Source organism: Nanorana parkeri, unplaced genomic scaffold (assembly GCF_000935625.1).
Source record: "Nanorana parkeri isolate BGI_ZX_2015 unplaced genomic scaffold, ASM93562v1 scaffold833, whole genome shotgun sequence".
Taxonomy (NCBI): Eukaryota; Metazoa; Chordata; class Amphibia; order Anura; family Dicroglossidae; genus Nanorana; species Nanorana parkeri.
In genome coordinates, this window is record NW_017307101.1 from 383,448 (window position 1) to 395,860 (window position 12,413).

The window sequence follows — 12,413 nt, forward strand, 5'->3', positions numbered from 1 at the left end:
TGCACTACCATTGTCTTCAATGCACCACCACGCCCCCTCCCGCCCCAGGTGGGGTTAAGTGTGCGATATATTGCGTTCCAGCAGCTACTGCTCTGGAACGCACTGTAATTTGTGTAAATAAGCCCTAAAACACTTTTAAACCTGGATGTACATTGCTGTAATTGTCTTCTATATACACTGTGGCTCCTCTGACTGCTGTAATCTTAAAGGCTCGTTTACACCCTTGCCCGGAATGCAAGGAATCGCATACACAAAGTCTCCTTGCGTTCTAGGGTGGGAGGGGGCGTGGCAGTGCCATTCATGTCATTTGAATTTCAGACAAACACCTGCCCGCAAAAAATAGTGCATGCACAATTCATGTTATCAGCTGCACCAGAACGCATGGTAACACAATGCCCTGCGTTCAAGTGTGGTGCAATCACAAAAAATTGTGCATGCATTATTGTTTGCTTCCCATAGTGTAGTATGTCACAATAAATTTATTTAAAATGATTAAAATGCACTTACAATTAAAATAAGGCAATTGCACATGGATAGTGTCCACTGAAGTTCTGTCGCCTCAGAGGAAGTCAATCGTGATGAAATGCATCAGGTGGGTGGATCCATGCGAGCATTACGATCATAGAGACAGCAACCTCCGCTTGCTACAGCTGTAGGGGGAGGGTGACATAGACTCAGGACTGACCAATATGTGAGAACAAAAAAACAATTGTCAAAATATGTGCAGTCAGACACAGTAATGAATACTGCCAGAGTCAGTGCAGTGGAATACTCCAGACCACAGTATACAAAAGACAGTAGAAATAGGAGTATATGCCACTCCATACTTCGCAGACTCTTTGTGGAGGAGGAAAGTGAGAGAGCTGTAGGTGAAGTGGACAGTAAAAACTGCCTTAGAACTGTTGGATAGTTTTCTGCTTTATTAAAACACAATGTCTAAAGAGAAAACATGGATGCTGTAATTACTGACTTCTTTTTCCATTAGTTCTAGATATACTGACCCTTTAAATTTATAAAAATAAAATGAAGTTTACAAAGCTTTGTTTAAAGCAGTGGTTCCCAACCGTTTTTCAATTGAGTACCCCGTGACAGTCTATTTACATAAATTGCACACCTCAGTGGGGATGAGGCAGTGGGTGGAGTAGGGATGGGGCTAATAGCACATATAGTGCACCACTCTGAATGGTGGGTGTGACGAAATTGGACTAACAGTGGGAGGGACTTAAAGTTGGAGGAGAAAATGCAGCTAAATCATGGGAGAACAACTTGCCACTACGTTGATGTCCATGGGATGAAGGAGGCAGCTGGGAGGCTGGGGTGGGGGGCTCTTTAGGGTATGCTACCGTATATTACTGCACTGTGTCTAGTCTTATCTTTGGCCTGTCTGGGGTATAGCCTGTTTCACTGGATACTCTAGATCTAGGATACCTCTTGGGTTGTGGGGCCACTGTGTGTTAGAGGGCTAGGCATCCCACTATAATGGATGTGTGGGTCATGGACAATGCAGATGGAGCAAGGGTTCAGTCTGGTGTCTCATCTGTATGTAGCAGTTCAGGGGGGCTACAGTAACACTTCCAGTGCTCTGTGGAGAGTGTAGTGGAGGAGATTAATGCTGCAGAGTAGAGTAAGTGTTATCTGATTGGGGCACCTTAATGGACTGGCGGCCAGTGTGACCCTGAGGAGAGATGGCAAAACAAACGACAAACGCGCTCCTTAAAGGTCCTGTACCTTTAAGGAGGTTGGGCGTCCTCCTGACAAACCTGCACCCAATTTGATATCTTCTGCCCCCATGTGCTCCAAGATGGAGACTCTCATAGTTTAGAGTTAGGACCGCACTATAAGAGGTGCCTTGGCGCGGCAGTGCGGCTTACACATCCTCGGCTGAAGACGTGTATCCAAACCTCTGTCATTATCCTTAGTGGTGAGACATGTTGTTTTACATGCTGGTTTTGTGAGTGTGCCATGATGCCTTTCTGCTGTTTTCCTGAGGAGAGATGGGTCACAACGATTCTGGAAGGACTGCTTCAAGGTTCTGCGTTAATAGACAACATTGTTACTCTTCATTTAGAATCTAGAATATTGGAAAATGAAAATGCTATTCTCAACAAATATACAGAAGTAGATATCTGTTATCTTTCTAAGCAACAATTGTTTCACTGTGTGTTAAGAAGCTGTGAGAAAAAGATTTGTGCTTGATTTTCAAGACAGCAAAAAATGAAAAAACAGTTCAAGCACAATCGATAAAGTCAACAAGCAAGAATTTGCTACAAAGCTATTTCACTTGTTACCCAAGCAGAACCTCGGGCAAAACCACTGTAACAAAAATTATATTGTTTTGTTCCTGTATGTGATACTACATGCACTGATAGTATTCAGTACATATTTTTATTGTTATTATATACATATGGTTTTCTTTACATTTATATCCACATTTTTGTGTAGACCAATCTGTCCACCAAAAGTGACAGGGGTTGGGACAAAATAATGGTGTTAGGGGTGCTTAAGCAGGTGCAGCTTTTTGTAATAGAAAGAAGATTTAAAGTGAGTCTAAATGTCTGTTGGCTGAATGCAATATAAATGTTATCCTAAGTAGGATAAGGGCCCATTCACACCATCCAGTGCTTAATCTCACAGTTCCGTGACATGAACGCACTGCATCAAATACAAATTGTGCACGCACTATTATTTTGCGATAGCACCACACCAGAATGCAGGGAGGCTTTTTTTATGAGATCCGGTTGTGGATCTTTCTAAAATGAAAATTCGGATGGATATGGAATCCAAATAATGAACCGAATTTCATATTCGGATCTAATATCCAAAAAACGAAAGAACTAAAATCAAGTCAAATCAATCCCAAACAAAATTATTTTTTTGTGGAGTTACATGCCTAGTATGTATGTGTGAACAACATTGTTCCATTTTTATCATGGTGAGAGATAGGGAGTATTTGCATACACATGATATGCTTTTTGTAAGTGATGTTTAATATTTAATAAATACATTTGTATTTTTTGTAAATTTGAGGGTGTGAGTCCTGCTGTGGTGCTCAGATCCACTTTTCTAGATCTACATATATTTAATATTGAATTTAGCAGTGGGAGCTCCTGCCCATTAACATTTTGTATGGGATTAAGTAATCCATATTTCTTTTGCTTTGGATCCCACTCCTTTTTTCTTCTATATACAGAACCATCATGCAGTGAGTGAAGTCAGGGTGAAAGCTACACACTTGGTCTACATGGTCTGCATTTTTATAAAAAGGGATCTGCAATGGCATCTTACTTGTTTTTCTGAGCTCAGTAGAGGTTGCCTTTATGTATTTGGAGAGTTGGCCTGATCAAAGCAACAACACTCAATAGTTAGGAAATTGGAACAATTCTATTACCTGATACTCTCATTCTCATATTCTTTTGTAGCAAATCAATATAATAATTAATATAAAATAACCATTATTCAGAGAGATGTATAGTAGTACATAATCAGATTCCTTATTTACTGATTAGCTCATAATCTGTGGTTGACTTATTGGAGGGAATCTAATTAAGTTGTAGAAATTCAAAGAAAATGCAATTCTATTACACTACAAACTCATTAATATTACTTATTCATTATTGTGGCTCCAGTTCAGCTCTCTAAAATTAGACTTGCAATGATTTTCCAAGCTAAATGCCTAAAGCTTTCTGCTGAACAATGTTTTTGTTTGCACTGTTACATTTCTTAGAAAGAGCAGTTTTAGGAATCCAGTATTGCACCTCTGAGCGCCATATTGCTTGTTTTGCACCAGTCCTGGCTGCCAAAGTGTGTCATCCTATGACATCTCAGATGCCCAATACTGGGTTAAAGCGGCCATACACCTTACAATTATAGTTCAATTTTTTCGTCATCGAACCGCCGTTAGATTTCCATACGACTGCCCCATGATGCATAGACTAATGTGGATTTCAATTATCGTTCGTTAGCAATACTAACTGACCGAATTTTGTAGATCAACAGAATGGATTTTCGTTTGCACATGTGCAGTGTTCATCTTGCGATTTTTTTCATACGAAAACGCCACTAATCCATTGATTTTCGTACGATTCAGATAAAGTTTTCTAGCCTGCCTGATAGACGAAATCCAGCCAGTTGTACAGTAATTATGATTATTCACTTCCCATCAACTGGCTGATTATCGTACGAAAACCCAATTTAATTCAGAAATCGAACGATAATCGCAAGGTGTATGGGCACCTTTACAATAGAACTGCCTTAGAGTACCCAGAGACATAGAATGAGAGCTGCTAAACCAGCCATAAGAATATAGGCTGAGCTACTGCACTTTGCTTATCTATGCTTATTGCACTGCCTTACTAAATAAGAATTCAAGTTCTGGTTGTTGGGATGTCAAAGAGATCCAGTCACGATTTAGCTTGTGCACGTATATTATAACTATAAAGGCTTACGCATGAAATATTGTATTGCCCCTTCATTTAGCCTTACGTCTTCTCAAGGTTAACAGATGCCGGCTGGTCAATTGCCTGACCTCATACATGGTCTACAACTCCTGAGAGTCTGTAATAGAGCAAAATAATACACTCTTATAGTTAGATTGAATGTAAAGAAGGGCTCTGTTACCTGACAACCTTGCACAATCTTAGGGGTTGGGAAACACTCTGTCACTTCAAGCAGTTGACAGGGCAACACCTGTCAGATTTCCATTACTGGTTCCCTTTAATATATAGAAAAAAAATGTAGTATACACTGCGCTAATTACAAAGGAGGCAACTAAATTTCTCTTGTGACATATATTGAGCAGTGTGGTTTGTTACTATTATAACATCAAAAGTAATTCAAGGTGTATTTAGCACATACAAAGTTCACTGAACGAATTTGTTACTGCTGCTTTTATTGGAGTGCTCCTCCAATAAAATGAATGGAGTGCTTCTTAATATTAGTATTGTTCCACCTGTTTTATTAATTAGATTAACAATTTTATACTACTGCACAGTTCCCAAAACAGCAATTTAAGACAAAAAGATGAAGAGCCCTCTGCTAAACACAATTCACAGCAGAGATAAATATACGTAGTTGAGGATAGTAATCATTACACATAATTTAGTGAAATGCAATTCTCCATTACATTTGACCGATTAAAGGTAGTAAAAGTGATGCAGAGAAAGTTTAATCAAGTTAATAAAGATGTGATGAAGCACAATGCATAATTAATCATGCCTGTTATAGTGTTTTTGCTGTACTGTATTCTTCTTTTCAAGGTTAATCTCATTCCTTCAACTAATATGAGAATTGTGGCCATAGTGTTAACAGGCTGGGAAGCTGCATTTGCTGCAGAATGCAAATACACAATTACTATGCAAATGTGTTTTGCAACTGCCATCAATGTCAAATCTGCGTACACACACACACACACACACGACTGATAATTCAAGTAAACAATTGGTGAATACAAGAATTGTTTATCAAATGATATATTCAAGAAAACCAAAGCCCTCTTAGTTGATACCAGGTGTCAGCAGCCCCACTGCCATCGGTTGTAATTGACAGCTAACTAGGCTGTCAATTACAAAGCCTGCCCCACCCACTTCCCCAGATGTTATTGAAAAGCTGCTGGTGGCTGAGGATGTTGGCGTGCTGTGCAGAAGAATCCCAACCGCACTTCTGCAGCAGTGCCCTATGTTCCTAAAGATACAGTGGTTTGGGCTGATCTAAAGACTGAAGTTCATGCACTGGGGCTGATCTAAGGTCTGATGTTTATGCATTGGGGATGATCTAATGTCTGAAGTTCATACAATGGGGCTGATCTGAGGTTTGCAATACATGCAATGGGGCTGAACATGCTTTGTGTGTGCACCAGTTAATACATTTTTAATAATCAATGAGTTTATCTTGCCATTAGCAGTACAACTATGAGTGCAAAAACAAACAACAACACATCATTGTTGATGGTCATGCTGGTTGCCTAATGCTAGTTGGGAACATGACACTTAATGTGGAAAAGGTTGCTGACCCCTGGTCTACACACAAACAATTATTTAGAGTTGTTTCTGTTAAAATATATTAAAACCCTGCCAATGAATGTTTTATATTTGCTACCCTTTCATCTGTTAAATATTCCATTGAAATTATTTGTATTTGAAATAATGAAAAAGGATATTGGCTTGTCCTTAAATTGCTTTGGCACTGGGAACAGGTGCTTTGGTCAACACCCTCATCAGAAAAAATGGTTTCAGTGGATCTCTACTCCGTCCATGCCTGTACCGAGGATGGGAGGCAGAGTTAATTGACTACAAGTGCGGTGCATAGGCAGCCGTCTGAGGGCGCCGGGGGGGAGGGGCGCAGAAATGCACCTTCGCCTGTGTAGGCAAAAATCCTTGCACCGGCCCTGATCACAAGGCTCAAGATCACAGAGCAGGCAGAAACAAAACCAGAAGATAGCAAAATGAACTCTGTCACATGCAATCGAAAAACAAATGGTAGGCACACTTAATGATACAGGAAACAATCACAGAACAGCAATGTTTGTGACCAGAAATGTGCAAATGCAAGGAGGCCTATTTTTAGAACCAGACACAGAAGTAGTTGTGGCCAAGAGTGTGTGCATACATGCATACACCACCACATGTGCATATACCTTCCACCAAAGAGTATAATGATTGCGTGTGCACACATACTCCTGTTGGAGTGCACACAGATGCAAAAGGGCGAGCAGCAGGTAAATTTGATACAGATTGGAATTGCTTTGCTATTGTTTAGTCGATAAGTGCCCTTTGGATATACAATATTGAAACAGCTGCAAACCGCTTAAAGGCTAACTTCACCTTTTGCAAAAATTAAAGAAATGCATAATTAATAATAAATAAAAAAATATGCATTTCTTTAATTTTTGCATTCAATCATTCAAGCCTGCATTCAAGCCTGGAAAGCATTGCAATTGTGATCACTCGATCACAGCTGCAATGCTCAGACTTCAGCACATTCTCTCCCCACATACCGAGGTACGGAGTTTCAGTTAGGAAAGATGGAAGGACGGCTGAACTTCAAAGTTTGAGTTTGCAGTTTGCAGTCCTTCCCCCATCTCTCCTAAGTAAAACTCCGTACCTCAGTATGGAGCTCTGCCTGGGAGAGAATGTGCTGAAGGCAGAGCTTTGCAGCTGTGATTGAGTGATCATAATTTCAATGCTTTCCAGGCTTCAATGCAAATATTAAAGGAATGCATATTTTCTTTATATATTATTAATTATGCATTTCTTTAATTTTTGCAAAAGGTGAACTTATCCTAAAGAAAGCCTATTATCTGGTTTCATTATGGCCTCACTGCATTTTTGTTGTGAGACTTCACATTTCTGTAGTCATGGAAGCAAGAAATTGCTAAAATAATGAATTAAAATAAAATTCCATCTCCATAGCAAGCATCTTGGCCTGATTCACTAAATAGTAAAATTAGTCTATACTACTCCACCCCGACTATTGTATTGGAAACTGCTGTCAGAGTGAAGACAGTGCCTTCATTGTCCAGTCACAAACTGTGGCAGTTTCTATACCAGATTGTATTGATCAGCTGCTATTTTGTCTACAGGGGGGTCACAGGGAAGGAGGACATAGCTACGCAGTGTGGCAGAGGTTTTTGGATCAGTGTTTGGCGTTTAGCTTTATTTGCTATGCCGTTAGTTATAAAACAGTTTTTATTAAACAACTCCCTCATTTTAATATCAGTAAGCCATCATTTTTAATACCAGTAAGCTAAAATGCTCTTCTGCAGACTAAGGCTTTCTAAAGTTGTTAGCGGAAAGTTCTGAAATATGTGTAATCTTAAAGAGTGGTACACAGAGCTGACAATTGGTTTTACAGTGTTTTGATTACACTATGATCAGAAGGATTATGCACTAAAAGTCAGGGATTTAAAAAAATAATTCGAAATTTAGGGTGATCAATTAAGTGAAACCTAAGCATCTTATTGTGACTTAGCTTAACGCCTAATTCCAATTAAGCAGTGTCATCAATTTCGGGTTGCGAAGATGTCCTTTCCAGGCTCTGTGTCAGCCAAAAGGTGGCTTAAGTCTGATATAATAATATGTTCTGCCATGCTTGCATCCTACATGAATAAAAACCACAGTCAATATTGGACAAATATATACATACGTGTTGGCAGGTATATGCATATAAGATTGGTAAATGATGATATAGTGTGTTTACAGTGGACGTCAAGGTACTGAAATGGAACCCCTGGTACATGAATTAAAAAACAACATCTATAAAAATAAATTTTGAAAGTATCTAAAATCATCTTCTAAAATTGTGTTTGCTCTACAAAACACTCAGCAGGCATGATACAGTAAATATAATATGCTGTCAATCAACTTTTAGGGCCCATTTACAACTCTGTGGTTTGTTTAACACATACACACAAACACACACACAATAATACACATTAATGTAACATTAATGTTGCATGTAAACGTGCATTGGGCTGAGGCAGCCCATTAACTTGAATTAACTGCCTAATGTACCAAAATAGGTGTAGGCACTATTTTTACCAATGCATGGTAGTGTGTAACTGTGCTTTGTGGTGCACTGTTAAAGGCAGGCCGGGATTTCCCACAAGGCCACCGAGGCCCAGCCTCGGGGCGGTAGGGCGCAGAGGGGCGGAAGCGGTGTGAAATCCCCTGCTGAGCGGTAAGGTGCGCTTTCTACATTTAGTCCTGCTTTGCACAAGCAGGGCTAAATGTAATGTTGGGAAGCCGATTGTATGTTTACAAGTTATCTCGGCGATGTCGCACCTACCTCTCTCCATGTTGCCTCCGTCCTCCGGGCTCTGTCCTCCCACCGCCCGCCGAGTCTCTCCGGTCCTGAGTCCCTGCCGCTGATGCAGGGAGCAGAGTGGCAGGGTTAAAACTAACCCTGCCGATCCGTGTATACAGTGAGAGGGGAGAGCCGTCTTCCCCTCTCAGCGGTCACAGGACTTCCAGCACAGTGCTGTGCTAGAACCCCTGTATTGGAGGTGGCAGGGTAAAAAAAATAAAACTAACCTTGCCATCTGGTTCACCAAAAAATTAAGGCATAAATGAAAAGGATTTAAAAAAAATGTAGAATAGAGATTAAACAAAATCAGAACAAAGAAAATATGACAGATTCCTCCAGCAATGCTTACAAGCGTGAATAGAAGACTCATGTCCTGTTTCGCATCCTGAGAGCGGCCGCTGGCTGATTGGCTGGAAGCTGCGGCTGATAATTTTACAACCCGCTCCTTCAATTAGCTGATCGAGGGAAATGCTGGGCAGAAGGGTGTCGACAGGGGCACCAACTGTTTGCATTTAGGCCAGTTCATCAAGAACCGGACAAAATTCGCACTGTTTATAGCCTACTTAATATCTTAACTCAACATTTTTTTAGCATTGAAGCTGAATCATTCCAATGAAATGACTTATCTACAAATCTGAATATTTAATACAATCACAAAAATATTATGCACAAACATACATAAGTGTGAAAGCTACATCAAAGTTAGCTAAATGATAACAGTTAGTGCTCAGGAAAATATATTATACTTTCCCCTTCTGGCAGTTATAAAAAAACATCCTCCCTGCTCCACCCCTTTAGCAATTTACTAATTAAAAGCCACAATTACTTATCTTAACAGTGGTGACGTAACAGGCCAGGTCTAATTCTTCCTTTTTCTAGTCTGCAGTGTGGGAGGTTTCTTCTTGTTGTGCCCATGTTGCTTCCTGTTGAAATGGATGCTGCTCATTTGCTTACAAAAGTCTCCATCACTGGGGTAACATTGTGAAATCATCAAGGGGCAGCAACAAGAGTAGCTGAGCAGCAGGCGGCAGCTAGCAAGGATCTCTCTTAACCACTGGAAGAGGCACTGCAGAGAGTCAAGTGACACTGGATTCCGGTAAGTAATTATGTTTTTTTTTTTTAAGCAATGGAAAATGGGCTTTAAGATATACAGTACTTAAATGCAAATGTGAAGAGACAACATAAGAAACGTACATGTAAATTTAATTATTCAGTATATGTCTATTTAAGGAAGCAAAATGATTTTTCTTCTTGTTTCCAATGTAATGTTTCCTCGCAAATCCATACCTATAACTAGTTTCCTGGCTAAGTCATATTAAATGAAGACAAAAAGCAAGCCGCATAAGACAAACCCATAATAACTAGCATATTTAATGATTTAATTTCTAAGTACAATATGTCTACTGTTCTTGTAAACAAAGTTCTTGTATTTTGATCTCCTTATATCAATTTTTACATGGTGTAAAAGACCAGAACCTATCATGTATAAGTAGGTTTATACACAATAACTTTAAACCATGCATGGGTGAAATATGCAGTATTAAAAAGTATTTTCTAAGATAAATTTGTTATCATAGAGAACAATTTGTTTCCAACATGCAAATCACTTACTGTCCAGCAATCCATATAAGTATACCGCCAGTGAATGAGGTGCAACTTTACTTTGCAAAAAATACCCAATGAATAAAGGCAATGACATGTAAGTATCAACACACATACCCAATAGTGGTTGCTCCTAGCAAGAGGAAGTTCAAATGCCAACATGGACAAGTGGCTGAAATCACCCAAAGAAGACATGTATAAGGTTACCTGATAACCCAAGGTAAGGACTTTTCCAACATACTTCTAGCAATGGGGAAGTGCATCGGGGTGCCATTCAAATAGAAGATTGAATGGCACTGCCTTACACCAAACTGCATTACCACGCCGCAAAAGTGTGATTTGACCCTTAAGGTGCTTGGTCTTTAGAATTTAGATTGGCTGATCATCTGCTTCACTAAATTCCATGGGACCAAGTATCTAGGTTTTCACACATTTGGCTAGAATAAAAGGGAGGATAGAGCAGCATTTTTGTTCAGGAAAAACAAGTACTCTAAATCTTTTATTACAATGCATCCATCCCAGTGCTTTTATTAATATAACTTACAGTGCTAATAAACACAGGAGGTAAACCTTAAAAGTGGATTCAAGTACCTTAACTGTTATTAAAACTGTATCCTATTTGTGTATCACTTGGCTGTAGACCTCAAACCATCTCTAAATTGGTGCTGACACTGTCCTTCCTCCTGGAAGGTGGCTACCTTTGTACCCCATGTTCGCCCGGAGTGTGTTGTAAAGTAATCACCGCTTCAAGCTCACTCCTGTGATGCACTACAATCTCACGTTTAGTTTACAAATTTGTATTGAGATTGTAGTCCATCATGGGAGCAAGCTTGGAGCGTTGGCTACTTTACAACACACACAGGGACCATGGGGAACAAAAGTAGCCAACCTCCAGAAGGAAGGACAGTGTATGGATGAATTTAGAGATAATTTGAGGATCTACAGCTGAGTGATACAGAAATAAGGTCCAGTATTGTTAAGGTAAGGTACTTGAATGTATTTTTAAGATTTAACTCCTGAGTTTAGTGTCACTTCAATTATAACATTTGAGCATGGATCTGCTTTAATAATGTGAGAATATCAAATGTTGAAGAAAATAGGTCACCAGCACTCCATAAGTTAAAATGAATGAGTCCTTTTAATGGACAATGATGTCACAGAAATCCAACATGAGCCGACGTTTCGGGGCCACACAGGGTCCCTTCTTCAAGGCAAGAGATGTGACAATGTAATAACATCCACAAGCTACATATATACCCCATGTAATCAAATCATTAGTGATGTACACGCCCCCAGTGATGTAAAAACGGCGGGAAAAAAGGCCATTTTGAAAAAAAGAACAGAAAAAACTCTATATGATATAATCTCATTTAACGTCATCATATATAAAACATCATATATATACCATCCAAACTACTTACTGGACGGTCCCCGCAATCTGATGCTCAAGATCAATGCCATGGCTGTGTGTCATCCGCCGTAGAGTTAGTCAGTACGTGGCAGGGATATATCTGATGGCTGTTCGTTACTCCATAGTATGTGGCGCGTCGCTTGGTATCGGCGTATTCAATACGCGTCATCAGTAACCATAGCGATCGGGAGATACAACTCTCCTCTATACTATATTGCGCATGTGCCAAACTATCCGCAAGGTTCAGTACGGGTGAAGCCAGTATACAACAGGTATACCGGTGTCACTGTCAGAAAAACAAAGCATAGAGCATCAGATCGGGGGGAGAAACAGAGTAATTGAGATAAAACATATAAATAAGATATAATGAGATATAATAAGGCTATTAATTATCACCAATAAACATAATAACGGACGGACATAAAACAGTAATACAGACAAAAACAAAAACAAAAGAACACAGGGAAGAAAGACAAAGCACCAAAAAGGAGGGGCCACATATGTACACATATAGACAATACCTATTTTGGGGCATATGAGGCACATTAACCAATAAACATGAAAAACAAAGAAAAAAGGAGATGTTTAACTCAAGGATCTT